The following is a 15,378-nucleotide window of genomic DNA, read 5'->3' on the forward strand; positions in this document are numbered from 1 at the left end:
GCCCAGAGCCTGACGCGGGGCTCGAACTCACGGACCGCGAGATCGTGACCTGGCTGAAGTCGGACGCTTAACCGACTGCGCCACCCAGGCGCCCCTCCTCCACCTTCTCTTTTCCAGGTTGAAAACTGCAAGTTCCTTTAACCTTAAATACCATCTTTTGTGTTTCTGGTGAATTTTTTAAAGCTGATTATTTTACCTTCACAACAGCCATGACACCATTATCCCTATCTGCCATGAAAGGAGATAGGGGTTTCAAAGGTTGAACTTGCTCAGGGTCTCAAAGGCTGGTGGGGCCTAGCCTGCAGGCCCCCGACTCCTACGTAAATCTCTTCCCTCCACCGCAGGGAGGCCACCAGCTCTACCCAAACTTTCCAGCCCCTGGCTGCCAACAAGTACTCTTCCTGCCTTCTCCCATTCTATGTAATTTAGAAACTTTCACATTTGTAGTGTTACACTTAGAAGAACAGAATGTCAAAGTTTTAAGAGACTTTTACTATATGCAGAATTGGGACCTCTATGAAGAGGCCTCACAGACAACTGTTTCAGGTGAAATATATAAGTGACTAAAACCTGATGCAGTTCCCAAGAACCGTAAGACAAAAAGCGAGGGTAACTATCTTAATTCACCTTAACACAAAGAAATGCCTCGTTTACATGAACCAGGACAGGGGAGCCAGACAACATGAACAACTGTGTGAAATGCCGCTGTCCTGTCCCCATCCTCCCTGTCTCGGTTTCCACCCTCCCCAGTCCTCTAGTTTCATTACCCTTCTTCAGCCCCTATGCTGGTCACCCCCAGGCCACAGTCACCACATATGGTGTAGAGAATCTTGGAGGTAATGGTGAATGAAAAAGGTAAAGCAGCAACCCCCAAGATTTGCAGAGAGTAATCATTCTTTCCTTGATGATATGCCAGAAGTCAGCACACTTACAGAGTTCATAAAAAGAACAGAATGAGGAATGGGCGTGCCCGCGTGTGCGTGTGTGTGTGTGTGTGTGTGTGTAAAACTTGACTGCTGTAGGGAGGGAGACAAAACATAAGAGACTCTTAAATATGGAGAGCAAACAGAGGGTTACTGGAGGGGTTGTGGGAGGGGGGATGGGCTAAATGGATAAGGGGCAGGAAGGAAGCTACTCCTGAAATCATTGTTGTACTATATGCTAATTAATTTGGATATAAATTTTTGAAAAATAAATAAAAAAAAAATTTGACCGCCGTAAAAGTGCTCAGACCATCTAGACCACAGGCTCTTGACCTCAGGCATGACAGAAGGGGACTCAGGAACTCCCAGGACTCCCTGAAATTTCACGCACCTGTCACTTCTGTGTATCACCCATAAAGACGCTGACTCCCTTCATTCATGCCTACTTTGGACAGGAGGTCAGATGCCCAGCAGTGACGGGTGTTGAGGAACAAAGGCGCAGTAAGCTTGGGAAGCTCACCCAGAAGCCGGCCTCCTGGCCAGGGGTACTGGAATCACAACCCTGTAGCAGGCGGGGCTCTGGGGGCTCTGGGAGCTCCGGTGCGGGTGCGGGTGCAGGCAGAGGGCGCGTGAGGGAACACGACACAACTCACACAGCTCCTCCCTCTCCACCCTCATCAGCCCCCATACAGAGGCAGATTTCTTGTTTCATTATTTAAATTCACTCTCACTCTTCTATGACCTCATCACACTTGCTTGCTCAAATAGTGTTGCAACAATCAGCTGAGAAAGGCTGAGAAAGCACAGTTTACAGAAAATGAGATTTCCATGTTACAACTAACGCATACACACCTCCTCACATGCTGTCAAATTATCCCACACTTTTCTACATAAACAGCCGTAACTTAATTCTAATAAGTCTCTAGGGGTTTTACTAGAATGATCTAGGGTGAACAACAGGAAATTTAGGATATGTAGGCTTACCAATATTTTCTCAATGAAGCTTTTTTTAAGAACAGAGAGAGAGAGACGGGGCACCTGGGTGGGTCAGTCAGTTGAGCATCTGATTTTGGCTCAGGTCATGATCTCGCGGTTCGTGAGTTCGAGCCCCGTGTCGGGCTCTGTGCTGACAGCTCAGAGCCTGGAGCTGCTTCAGATTCTGTCTCTCCCTCGCTCTCTGCCCCTCCCCCACTTATGCTCTATCTCTCTCTGTCTCTCAAAACTAAATAAACGTTAAAAAATTTAAAAAAAAAAGAACCGAGAGAGATAGAAGCTTAAACTCCATAATACTCTTTAAAATGAAAGTGAATTTTCAAGTAATTTTTAAGACGAATGAATAGGAAGGGAAAATATATAGACCCAAGGTTGTACTTGAAAAACTGACAGATGATCAAGGATTTCTGCTGATTAAATAAATAAAACATACTTTTTAAATGTTTGTGTGTGTGGTTATTTTTTAATTTATTTGAGAGAGGGTGAGTGTGAGTGTGAGGGACAAAGAGAAAGAGGGAGAGAAAGAATTCCAAGCAGGCTCCACGCTATCAACTTAGAGCCCAACGTGGGGCTCAAACCCACGAACCATGAGATCATGACCCGAGCTGAAGTCACGAGTTGGACACTTAACCAACTGAGCCACCCAGGTGCTCCAAACATATATTTTACTACATTTTATGAATTACCATTTTATGAATGGGTGTATTTCAAAATTTTATTCATGAATTCTTGGTTCAGAAGACAGAATGCATTTTCTCACAGAAAACAGGTAACACAGCAGTTGGGGTTTCCATTTTAGCCCGCAAAAGCCTGTCTTATGAAGCATATACAACATACACTGTTGATAGCACTGGAATCAAACCACAACATGTGCAGTGGGTAAAGATGGCCACAAACAGACACTCCTTTCAACAAGAGATAAGCAATGTGTCTCCTCTCCCTAAACCTGGGAGTACCTCGCAGGTTCTTCGATCAATAGAACATAGTAGGAATAACACTAACACTAATCTGTCAGCCTCTGCTTCCTCTCCTAAAAAACTCATTGTAGGAATCCTAGGCTGTCATGTAAGAAATCCGACCACCCTAGCAGAGAGGCCATCTGCAGAGGCCCTGACAGTACATGGAAAGGAAGAACCACTAAAAGCTAGGCCTTCCAACCATCCAGTCATGGGAGCATAGCCATGCTGGACCTCCACACCAGACGCCAGATAAACACCAGTGAGTGACCTTGGCTAATGCCACACAGAGCAGAAGAATCACCCAGCTGAACCCTGCCTGATCAACCCACAGAACCATAAGATCTAATAACAGATTACTGCTGGTTTAGGTCACTAATACTTAGGGCAGTTTGTTATTCAACTATCATTATCCAGAACAATCTGTGGCTTTTTCACAAAGCGACAGGCACATCTCTCTCTTGTCCTGGCATCAGGAATAGTGTTCATTCTCCACTGGTAGAAACAGAGTTATGGTGGTAGTATCAGCCAGGATTTTCCCAGTGATAAGCTATGACGGGCAGCCTTGTATTGTGGAGGTATGTGGCATGATCATCGTCATCCCGTCTGCCTGAAAACTCTCCTAAATTTTTCTACACATGGAAGAGAGGACAGGTTTCAAAATTCTGAAGAAGCCTATGTCCAGTCAAAATGCAGTTGGTAACCTGATACAAAAGCCAGACAAAGATACCACAAAAAAACTAAAAACCCATATCCCTTATGAATATAGATGTAAAAACCTCAACAAAATAGGAGCAAATCACATATAACAAGACATTAAGATGATTATACACCGGGACAAAGTGAGATTTATCCCAGGAAAGCAAAGGTAGTTCAACATGCAGAAATCTATTAATGTAAAACACCACACTCAGAATAAAGAGGGAAAAAACCCACATGATCCTACCAATAGAAACATAGAAAGCATCTGACAAAATTCAGCATCCTTTCATGATGAAATGCTCAGCCAACTATGAATTGAAGAGAACGTCCTTAAAATGAAAAGGGCATTTCTTTAAAACAAAAACAAAATAAAACCCACACCTAACTTCATAATCGATGGTGAAAGATTGTATGTAAACTTTCCCCTAATACCAGGAACAAGATAAGGATGTCTGCTTTCACTACTGCTATTCAACACTCTAGTAAAAGTGCTAGCCAGAGCAATTAGGCAAGAAAAAGGAAATAAAAGGATAAAAGGAAAGAAAAAGATAAACGATATTTGTACATAACATGATTCTATATATAGAAAATCTACATACATGGAAAACCCCCCTGGGGCACCTGAGTGGCTTGGTTAAGTGTCCGACTCCTGGTTTTGGCTCAGGTCATGATCTCACAGTTCTTGGGTTCCAGCCCCGCATCAGGCTCTGCACTGACAGCACACAGCCTGCTTGGGATTCACTGTCTCTGTCTGTCTGTCTGTCTCTCTCTCTCTCTGTCCCTCCCCTGCTTGCTCATTCTCTCTCTCTCACAATAAATAAGCATTAAAAACACTTTTAAAAAATCCCCAAAACTACTAGAAAAATAATAACCAAATTCAGCAAAGTCTGGGTATATGGTCACCACACGAAAATCAATTGTGTTTTTATACACTAGCAATGAAAAATCTTAAAGAAAACTAAGGAAACAATTCTGTGTACAATAACATCCAAAAGAACAAAATACCTGGGAATAAATTTAACCAAGGAGGTAGATTTATACATTGACACTACAAAATCTTGCTAAAAGAAATTAAAGATGTAAATAAGTAGAAAGACACCCACACCCACAGTCATGGATTCGAACACTTAGCAGTGTTACAATGGCAACTCCCCAAAACAGATTCAATGCAATCCCTATCAAAATTCCAACGACCTCTTTTTGCAGCGAGAGAAAAACTGATTCTCAAATTAACATGAAGCTGCAAGGGGTCTCAAGTAGCTAAAGCAATAATGAAAAAGAAAAATAAAATTGAAAGACTCATACTTCTCTTACTACTTCAAAACTTTCTACAAAGCTACAGTAATCAGAACAGTGTGCCACTGGCAAAAGGAAAGACAGACTGATAAAACAGAACTGAGAGTTGAAAAATAGATTCAAACATCTATGGCCAGCTGATTTCCAACAAAGGTACCAAGACCATCTAATGAGGAAAGAACAGTCTCTTCAACAAATGGTGCTGAGACAAGTGTATAACCACATACAAAAGAATGAAGTGGGACTCCCACTTCACTTCATATACAAATATTAACTCAAAATGGATGGATTAAAGACCTAAATGTAAGAGTCAAAACTATATAACATAGGGGTAAATCCTCATGACCTCAGATTTGTCAATGGATTCTCATATTTGATACCAAAAGCACAAGCAACAGAAAGAAAAGAAATGGATCAACTGGAATTAACAAAAGTAAGAATTTTTGTGCACCAAAGGACCTTATTAAGAATCTGAAAAAAAGACCTACAGAATGGGAGGAAATATTTGTCAACCATATATTTACTAAGGGTTTAATATTCAAAATACATAAAGAACTCCTGGGGCACCTGTGTGGCTCAGTTGGTTGAGCATCCGGCTCTTGATCTCCACTCAGGTCATGATCTTGTGATCTGTGAGATCAAGCCCCATGTCCAGCTCTGTGCTAACGGTGCAGCGCCTGCCTGGGATTCTCTCTCACCCCGCCCCTCCCCCACTCACTCACTCACACACACTCTCTCTCTCTCTCTCAAAATTGAAACAGATTAAGTATATATGTATGTGCGTGTATGTGTACATATATATATATACATACACATGTGTACACATATGTACGTATGTGTGTATGTGTATATATATATATATACGCACACATACACGTGTGTGTGTGTGCATATATATATATATATACACATACATATATATAACTCTTACAATTCAACAACAAAAAGATAACCCAATTAAAACATGAGCAAAGGGCTTAAGTGCACATCACTCCAAAAAAGATATAAATTAAAAGATGTTCAGTATCACTGGCCATTAAGGAAATACAAAACTACACTGAAGATACTACTTTATATCCACTAGACTAGCTTAGATAGATAAATGTTGCAATGATGTACAGAAATTGGAACCCTAGGACGTCTGTGGTGGGAATAAGTTAAACACAGAATTATTACCATATGACCTAGCAATTCTATTCCTAGGTATTTCACCCAAGAGAAATGAAAACACATGTCTACACAGAAACTTACACAAATTATTCATCATAGCCAAAAGAGGAAAACAATCCAAATGTCCATCGGTGGATGAATGGATAAATAACTTGTGATATATACACAGGATGGAATATTATTCAGCCATAAAAAGGAACAAAACACTTATACATGCTGTAATTTAGATATACCTCAAAAACCAAGTGAAAGAAGCTAGACATTCAAGGTCACCTGTTGTATGACTCCTTTTATATGAAATGGCTAGAACAGGCAAATCCATAGAGACAGGAAGCAGATGAGAGGTTACCAGGGGTTGGGAGGAAGACAGAGTAAGGAATGATCACTTAATGCATAAGGTTTTTTTATGGGATGATGAAAAAGGTTTGAAATTAGAGAGAGCTGGTGGTTGCACAACATTGTGAATATGCTAAATACCACTGAAATGTACATTCTAAAACGGTTAATTGTATGTTAATGTGAATTTTGCCTCAATAAAAGAAAACGTGGTTAGGCTACAGTGTACTGATTCATCCATACAAATACCTGAGTACCTACCACACTCCAGGCGCTCTCCTAGTACACGGGTTAAGATGATGAACAAAACTTTTCTGTTACAAATTTAGAAAGCAAGGTAAGAGACTACAGAGTGAGCGTGGACTATTTTAATTAGGGTGTTCAGGGAAGACCTCCTGAAAGAAGTGACATTTGAACAGAGATGAGAACGAACTGAAGAACATTATTCTGCTAAATAACAGAAAAAATAATCTACTGAAATTAAAACATAAATTTTAATTTATCAAAAATCATCACAGGCAAAAAATTCCTTTTCTACAAATCATTTTACTCTTTATTATGAGTAATTTCTTTATGGTCCAGTAACACGCTGCTTCTACACTTACCTGCAGGGTAGTCTCCCAGGGCCAAGCCACACTCCCAAGACAGCCTGTCATTCCCCTTGCTAACAAGGCAGGTTTTCCCTTTAGGAAATCACTCAGGAAAGGAAAGAGGGAAAGGAATTAGCACTTACAATATGCTGGGTTCTCACATTCACTCACATTCTCACTTCTATTCCTCACAATTACCTTTCCATGGCTGAGAAAAATTAAGGTTCACAAAGGATAAGTAAGCTAAACGAAGGACCAGAATTCAAATCAGGCCTGATTTCAGACCCATACTCCTCCCACACATAAATGTCTCATTGTTACTGAGTGCATCTTAGGCCACACCGAAAATATGATGAAGTGACCCTGTCCTTGAGAAGCTTGTCATCTCAACACTAGAGACACATCCAAGATGCACCAGAACATTCCTCAACCTGAAGAAGGCAGAACAGGCTCCAGGAACATAAGGCCCTTGCTATCCAATACCATGGCATGCACCCAAGAAGTCTAACTCATGTTAAGAACTAAGGAATTTACCCTGTATCACTCCAGGAACCTGACCTTGTGGCCTTGGGGCCTAGATGTGTGCCAGTATTCACAACCCTTCCTGGAGCAGGTACAGATAGATGTCCATGAAACAAGCCTCCCCCCTCAACCCAGCCATCACTGACCCTTCCCAGTTCTGTGTTCAAAACTTTACAGTGGTTCTAGCAGAAGAGCCACTTAAAATCTTCTCCAAAAGAGTCAACAACATCATTTCCTCGCTAATTGTGGAGAAGGCTTCTTTGCCTTTAACTTCTATTCCCATAAGTAATCCGTAGTCATAATTAAATTCCAGATGAATGGGTAGAAATTTGTGCTGGACTGCAAGCGTTATGCTCTCTACAGAGTGACCAGGCACCGGGGACTTGTTCACCACTAACAAGCTAATGTTTGTAAAACCTTATAAAAACATAATGACTAAACACTATCATTATTACTTGACTACCCGTTTAAATGCAAATTAAGAGAGGGAAAGGGGAAAGAAAACACATTAGTAAATCAGGTTTGGGACTGCTACTCAGCAAGATGTAAGCAACATCTGAACCACAGGGGTAAAGAACATCTTAACTGAATTTGTTAAAGGATACTGAATGTAATGTTGCTGCTATAAGAAAATAACTCAAAACAGAAAGAAGAAATGGAGGGAATACCAGCTAGAAAAAGGAGTCAATGAAGGCAAAACAGATGTTAGAAGGAAAGGCTACAGGAAAAACATATGCTGGAAAAATACATAATTTATTTAAAAAGTACTATTTACCAGCAAAACTAAAACGTTAGAATCTGAAAGCAAAACTAAAAAGTCTAGAATGTGAACAAAATCCAAAACAGGACTGTAACTCAGCTTAAACTGACCACGCGGCACAGTAATGAAAACAGGAACTCTGGAGTCCAACAGGCCTATCGCTCTTCACTGTTCTCATCTGTAAAATGGGAATAACTCTTACTCCAAGTTAGGCTGGCACAGAGGTGGCACCCAAAGGCAGCCAGTGCCCTGTTCTCGATCACTCTCCCCGACACAGCCACAGGGAGCGCCTTCAGACTCTGACACGCAACTCTGCCAGCCACTGCCTCCCTTTCTCTTCTGCGGGCTTGCTGATGGTCGTCCTCCCTGGGAAACAACTCCTAAGCCCGCAGTCCAAGTGACACGGCACCCCCCCCCCCACTCTCTCAGCACCTCCGTTCTACCCACACAGGGCCTACCCAGTGGCTCTTCCGGCTCACCACCTTCCATAAGCTCCTCGAGGATGGTGATCAGACAGCAGTTTACTTGACTACTCAGCTTTGACAGCTAGCACAGCTCTTGAGTAGGCTCTCAAAAATGTGTGCTGATCAAATAAGTCTCAATTATCCCAAGTCAGAATAGAGACCAAGCAGCTTCCCTGGGGAAAATCTTGAACAGTACAACATATAAAGAAAAAATCTGTACTCTGGGTGAATAGTCCATGCTTTGCCATTATCCAACTTGGGACAGTTATTCAGCCAAACATTCCGAGCCTCTCATATAAAAAAAGAGGGAATTCAACTAGAAAGTCTCCGTGGTCCCTACCACAGGCAAGGGCATATTAGGTCTACATTCTAAGACTTGAACATTCTTACTCTACTACATCTTGATTCTCTATGTTAACATCGTAGAATGCTTTATTGTCCATTTCACTCCTAACAAGCACGTGATGTGCATGGTGCTTTCTGCCTCATTTTGCAGATGGGGAAAGCAATTCAGACAGAACCAATAGCCTGACCAAGTAGAGAGAGCAGGACTGGCATTCAGATATTTAAAGCTGGTGCCTTCCATCATCTGTACCCTCCTCAAGCTGGGGAATGGACAGCTCCAGGGACACATGGTAGAATGCCAAGGGAGCCCTCAGGGGTCCTAGGGAAGCCAAGGACAAACAAAACGCATCTTTTGGATGATTAACTATACTCAAAAATTTGGGAGACAAAGTGTGTTTATATTTCAAAAAAAAATCAGACATATTACTAGTACAGTGTGAAATTTGTATTAAAACTTAAGATAAAGGGGCGCCTTGCTGGCTCAGTTATAAAGCATGTGACTCTAGATCTCAGGATTGTGAGTTCAAGCCCCATGTTAGGTGTAGAAATTACTTAAGAAATAAAAAATAGGGGCGCCTGGGTGGCTCAGTCAGTTAAGCGTCCAACTCTTGGTTTTGGCTCAGGATCATGGGTTCGAGCCCCACATCAGGCTCTGCGCTGGGTGTGGAGCCTGCTTGGGATTCTCTCTCCCTCTCTCTCTGCTCCTCCCCTGTTCATGCTGTCTCTCTCTCTCTCTCAAAATAAGTAAAATAAACTTTAAAAAATAAAAAAGGCAAAAATAAATAATAAATCTTTTTTAGAATTTTTAAATAAAACTTACTGGGCCTTAGAGACTTACAACATACTACACTAAAGCCATGCCATGCCCTTTCCCACACAGAAAAGCTATCTGAAACCAGAAGACTTAATTTACCCTATAATAACATCTCAAACATCAGGCTATATTAATCCAAAAAGGATAGAATTTAATTTCTAGAATAAAGTTGTGACTTCGGGGCATTACTGGGCAGGGAAGGACAAGAACTAGTTGCCCTGTTCTTCCTTTCTAAGTCATTAAAAGCACCCAAGAAAGGTACCGTGTCAAAGGAAGTCTCCAGTCATATAAGCCTCTTAATGCCGTAAAACAGGGAGAAGACGGGGGTGGGCGCAGGGCACAGCCAAGGGAGGCAGCTACAAGGCACAGCGGACTGCAAGTCTATCAGTGAAACCACGTGGAATTGTGTGGGCCTCTGGTGTGGCTCTCCTCTCTCCCAAACTTGCAGTTCTGGACATGAACACTGACAGGAGAGGTCTAATGGGAACCTCATTACCTACAGTGTATGCAGGCCTCCTACTGGGCATTAACCTTCCAGAATACAAAGCTGGTCTCTGGAAACCTTCACTACAATTCTCATGACTCCTGGAGACTCAGGTTTTTACCACTCTGGTACTACTAGTGTCCTGAAAACTTTATTATCCCACTTGGTTAATTGATTTAGCTTTTCTCTCCACTCAAAGAAACCAAGTTTCCAATAAACATGCTTTTGGGTTTTGCCATAGAATCAGTGTTTAAATTGGAAAGAAAATCAGAATATCAGAACAGCATGCCTGATATCTCTCTTGGTAGAATGGCCTCATAAGAAGTTACCCAATAACCTGCATTAAAAAATATATACGGGGTGCCTGGGTGGCTCAGTCAGTTGAGCATCGGACTCCCGATTTCGGCTCGGGTCATGATCTCACAGCATATGAGATCAAACCCCGCACTGGGCTCTGCATTGACAGCACGGAGCCTGCTGGGGTTCTCTCCCCCACCCCCTCTGCCCCTTCCCACTCGCTTTCTCTCTCTCCCTCAAAATAAAGCATAAAAAAAAAAAAAAAACCTTTAAAAAATATACACGTATAAGGGCACCTGGGTGGCTCAGTCAGTTGAGTGTCCAACTTTGGTTCAGGTCATGATCTCATGGTTCATGAGTTCAAGCCCCACACTGGGGGCTCGCTGCTGTCAGCGCAGAGTCCGCTTCAGATCCTCTGTCCCTCTCTCTGCCCCTCCCCCACCAAAAATAATTAATAAATTAATTAAATTTATAATAAATTTAATAAATTAAAAAATAAATTAAAAACATTAGAAAAAAAATATATATACACAAAGTTAAAACCTGCATGGAGCAAGCCCTAGAAAAATGCAAATCATGAAATGAAATCATAGGACCCAATTTTTTATTTCTTGAGAATTAAAAAGATTTAGGTCATTTCAGCACAGATGACAGAGCAGTAGGTTGGGGGAGGGGGTCCTGAGGGAGGTGCTTTTTAACATTTCCACCCCTCCCCTCACCACCACTTTTTGAGCCTTTCTACCTACAGGGAGAAACAGTAGAGACAGCAACGTGCTGCCACTCACCGCTCCGTTCCCCAGTGCAGACCAGGCCCTTCGCAGTGTAGAACGCCGGTTCCCCAGGGTCACAAAGGGCCTGGTAAGAGCGGGAGGACAACACTGGAAACACTACAATTGGAACCCCGCAGACCAGCGGCACCGCCGGCACTGTATCTACTGGAGGACGGCAAATTGTCAGATCTCCTCTTACCGACACAGCGGGGTATGGAGAAATCCCCTTCCTGCCATCCTCAGGGCCCTGCAAGAGGCCCAGAGACCTCGCTCATGCTGGGACTCGACATCCACCTCCCAGAAGCCTTCCCGGACTACACCCCACCCCCCCCACCTACCCACAGCCGGCCAAGAGCTTCCCCTTTCCCGGATTTCCACCATACTCTCAGTCTTCCACACAATTCACTAATTCATTTTATGACTACTTGGTTTTATGACTACTTAGGTGGGTCTTCGCTCTCCAGCTGAGCGACTGCTCCCTGAGGGCAGGGTGGTAAAATTCCACCTTCCACGCCCTTCCTGCCACAAGCTTCAGTCCAGGTGCTGTGGTGGTCCCATACCCTTGGTTTCTGGCATCTCCCTTCCCTGTGCACAGGAGCGGACTTCTGCAGCCCAGGCTCTTCAAGGCGGGTGCCGAATCTCACTCATCCTAGCTCTGTAACAAGAACATTACGGGAGCTCAAGGCACATTAACTGAACATTAGGCTAGATGAGAAAAAGATTCCCAACTCCCAGTTAATGATCCACTTATCTCAAGGAATACAGAATTCAGCAAGAGATTCCCACCTCATTTTTAGAGTTGTGAGAAACCAACAGTCACCTACGTTTTCAATATCTCACTACCCGCCAGCCTCAGCCCAAGGTGTCTGCACAGGGAGGAAAAAAAAAAAACCCAATCAAAAAAAATGTTCCCTGCTTGATGATAAAAAAAAACCAAAAAACCCTCCCCCCCCCCCTCCCTGGGTTGGTTTCGCCCCCCCCCCCCCAGTCATCTACAATACTGATGTGCAAAAAAAAACAATTAAAAAAAAGCTCCTTAAAATGAGAAAGACGTTTTGTATTTTTTAGTTAATAATGAATGATGGGTATCACACAAGCACACGTAGTTTTCTGACATTTTTCCTTTCTTTTTTTTTTTTTAATGCTTATTTATTTGAGACAGAGAGAGATAGAGTATAAGCAGTGGATGGGGCCAAGAGAGAGGGAGACACAGAATCCCAGGCAGGCTCCAGGCTCTGAGCTGTCAGCACAGAACTCGACACCGGGCTTAAACTCGTGAACCGCGAGATCATGACCTGAGCTGAAGTCGGACACTTAACCGACTGAGCCACCCAGGCGCCCCTGACATTTTTCCTTTATGTTTAAAACTACACTTTCTTCTATTTCTTTTAGCTCCTTTGGACCCAAAGCCTCCTGCTGTGATGCAAGTGGCACCCACCCCCATTCACCTCTCTACTGCCCTCCTGCCCCAGGGCATCTGGCCTCTCCCTGTGGTTGCACTCCTCCCACTCAGAATAAGCCTAAGCATCACCTGCACGGTTAGGCCTCAACTGCCTCTCTCTGGTCACCTTCCAGGTCCACTGGCCTCACTTCACTTCCTTCCTTCCCACTCTGTAGCTCTCTTCCCAGTTTGTCTCTGCAGGTGAAGTCAACATTATGATTCTCCCTCCATTCCCCCCAAATAGTGTCTCTTCCTCTATGAACACTCGTGAAGAAGCACACGAGGGGTCCAGATTCTATGGAATCAACACAGGAGGCCTTGGTCACAAGACGTCTCCTCTACCAAGTTAATAGTTCTTAAATTGACCAGTGCACGGAAACTCAGCTCTTGCGTAATACTTGATAGTTAAGATCACTTGCTGTTTGGAGAGTCCTGCTATATGGAGATGAGAAAATAGAGATGGGCAAATTTAACGCAATTTCCTTTGTTTGCTTGAGCCAGCTTAGACTTGCAACACCACCCTGACTGTTTTATCTTTCTGAAAGTGCAGCTTTAACATCATAGAGAAGGACTTTAAGAGAGTGATAAATCACTCTCCTCCTCCGTTCATTAGCACAGCTATCCTGACAGTACCCCAGAAAGGCCTGTCTCAGGTTTGCACAGTGAAAAAATAAAGGGATTTTAGCCAGGGTGTTTACAGAATCAAAATCCCAAACACAGGGGAAAACAGCAAGCAGCAGCCCAGATGTTTCAGTGGAACGCAAGACTTTCTTCAAGGCACGAACAAGAGTAAGAATATTTTGACGCTATTAACAGAAGCAACTGACCACTGCTATTGCCTGTTTCCAATGGAATGTCTTTACACCCTTCTCACTGAGTGAGGCCATCTTATTAAATCCAAAATGCATGGATAGAATCCAAGCAAAATAACTGGTCGTCTTTCCCCTCACAGAAAAATTCACATGAATGTCTTTAAAAAAAAAAAAAAAAAGCTGGAATTCTCCCTGCCAGTTCTCTCTGCTTTCCTGGCTTCTGCATTGTGACAGCTGGAACAGATGGCGTCTGGGTGAGACACCTTAACATCTTAAACCTCATGCGTGATAAGGGCCGATTTGAACCAGTGATGCTCGAGTCCCAGGTCTGTCAGGGTTTGTCATGAGCCCCTACTCACAGGGATTTCCAATCTTGTCTGCTATTTTCTGATTTTCCTACTAACAAGGCTTATCTTGCTTGGCCAAAGAATTCTTCGACTATAGACTAATTCTGAATATAGAGTCACAACAGAGTACAAAAAAGCAAATATCCCCTTGCGCTTGAAAAACGACTGGCTATGCACTATTTTGCCAGACATCCTACACATGATGCAGTCTTTTTAACAGGCCATTTTCAAAGATGTGAAAGACACGCGCAGATTTTAGCACCGACCGATGGTCCGCCTGGTCGTTTCTTTCAATAAGAATTTTAGAGCCATATAGAAGGTTACAGAAAACGTTTCCAAACGCTTCACCAGTGTGCATTCACGACAAATGCCAGGGGAAAAAAAAAAAAAATTATGGCTCCTCCTCTGTTGTATGCTGTGAATGTAAATTAAGAAGCGGTAAGGTAACGCTCAACACAGCCTTTATGACTCCACAAAAATAAATGAACACACACACACACACACACACACACGCTCACACTCACTCACACACCCCCATCTCCTTCTGAAATCTGATTCAGAGCTTCATAGGAAAAACGTGAAATAAAACTGTTTTCTTCAACGGAGCATTAGCTGAAGGGTTGTTAAATTTCAAAGCACGTCCACGACAGTTCATCCATTTCCCTTTTGTTTACAGGTTTGCAAATTAAGGGTAAAGAACATTCCACACAGAATTCTCCCTACAGGTCTCGATATTAAATAGATGTCCCCAAATGGGGTGACGGCGTGAAAACGTGGCAAAGCGTACGTGAGCGATAGCCTGGCGCCTCGAGATGAAATTTTAAATACCGTGGCAGGCATCCTTTTCATTTTTTGCACCTCTGGGAGCCCGGTCTGACCTTTACTATGAATCAAAGGTGGAATGTGTGCATTTTGCCCCGAACTGGATCCCAGTACCGCCTGCCTTCGAGGCCACTGCAGCTCCCCAATTATGAATCAGTCAGAGGTTCATCTGCAGAGGAATGACTCAGTATAAACTTTTAAATAAGGGCTTCAGAAGCCCCCCCACCCCCGGCCGGCAGCCCGGGGGGCGGGGGGACCCCTCGGTGGATGCAGACCCCCAGCCGGCGCGCGGCCCCCCCCCGCCCCCGCCGCCAGAACACACGGCCTCGCGGGGGATGCCGGCTGTCCCCACCCCGCGGGGCTCGCGTCCCCGGGAGGCCTCGGCACCCCGTTTCCTGAAAAGCTGCGGGCACCCCGGCCCGCGGGCCCCGGGCCCGGCCTCGAGGACAAAGTTTTCCGAAGTTGAGGCGCTCGGGGGGCGGGCGGGCCCGGGCGGGGGCGGGGGCGAGGCGGCGCCGCACCGGGCACTCGCCG

At 43.8% G+C, this 15,378-nt stretch overlaps 1 protein-coding gene across 4 annotated transcripts in view; it reads right to left on the minus strand.

The window, feature by feature from the left end:
- TRAF3 (TNF receptor associated factor 3) overlaps positions 1–15,378 on the minus strand; it is a 131,438-nt gene that overhangs the window by 103,728 nt on the left and 12,332 nt on the right. The window contains exon 1 of one of the 4 annotated variants that reach the window (XM_049612096.1): positions 1,444–5,761. The exons of 2 other annotated variants lie outside the window; for them this stretch is intronic. The gene's annotated coding sequence lies outside the window, so the exon portion shown is untranslated. Of the gene's footprint in view, positions 1–1,314; positions 5,762–15,378 lie in introns of those variants that run through there. One more of the 4 variants, XM_049612092.1, reaches the window with a different exon arrangement.

Source organism: Panthera uncia (assembly GCF_023721935.1).
Source record: "Panthera uncia isolate 11264 chromosome B3 unlocalized genomic scaffold, Puncia_PCG_1.0 HiC_scaffold_1, whole genome shotgun sequence".
Taxonomy (NCBI): domain Eukaryota; kingdom Metazoa; phylum Chordata; class Mammalia; order Carnivora; family Felidae; genus Panthera; species Panthera uncia.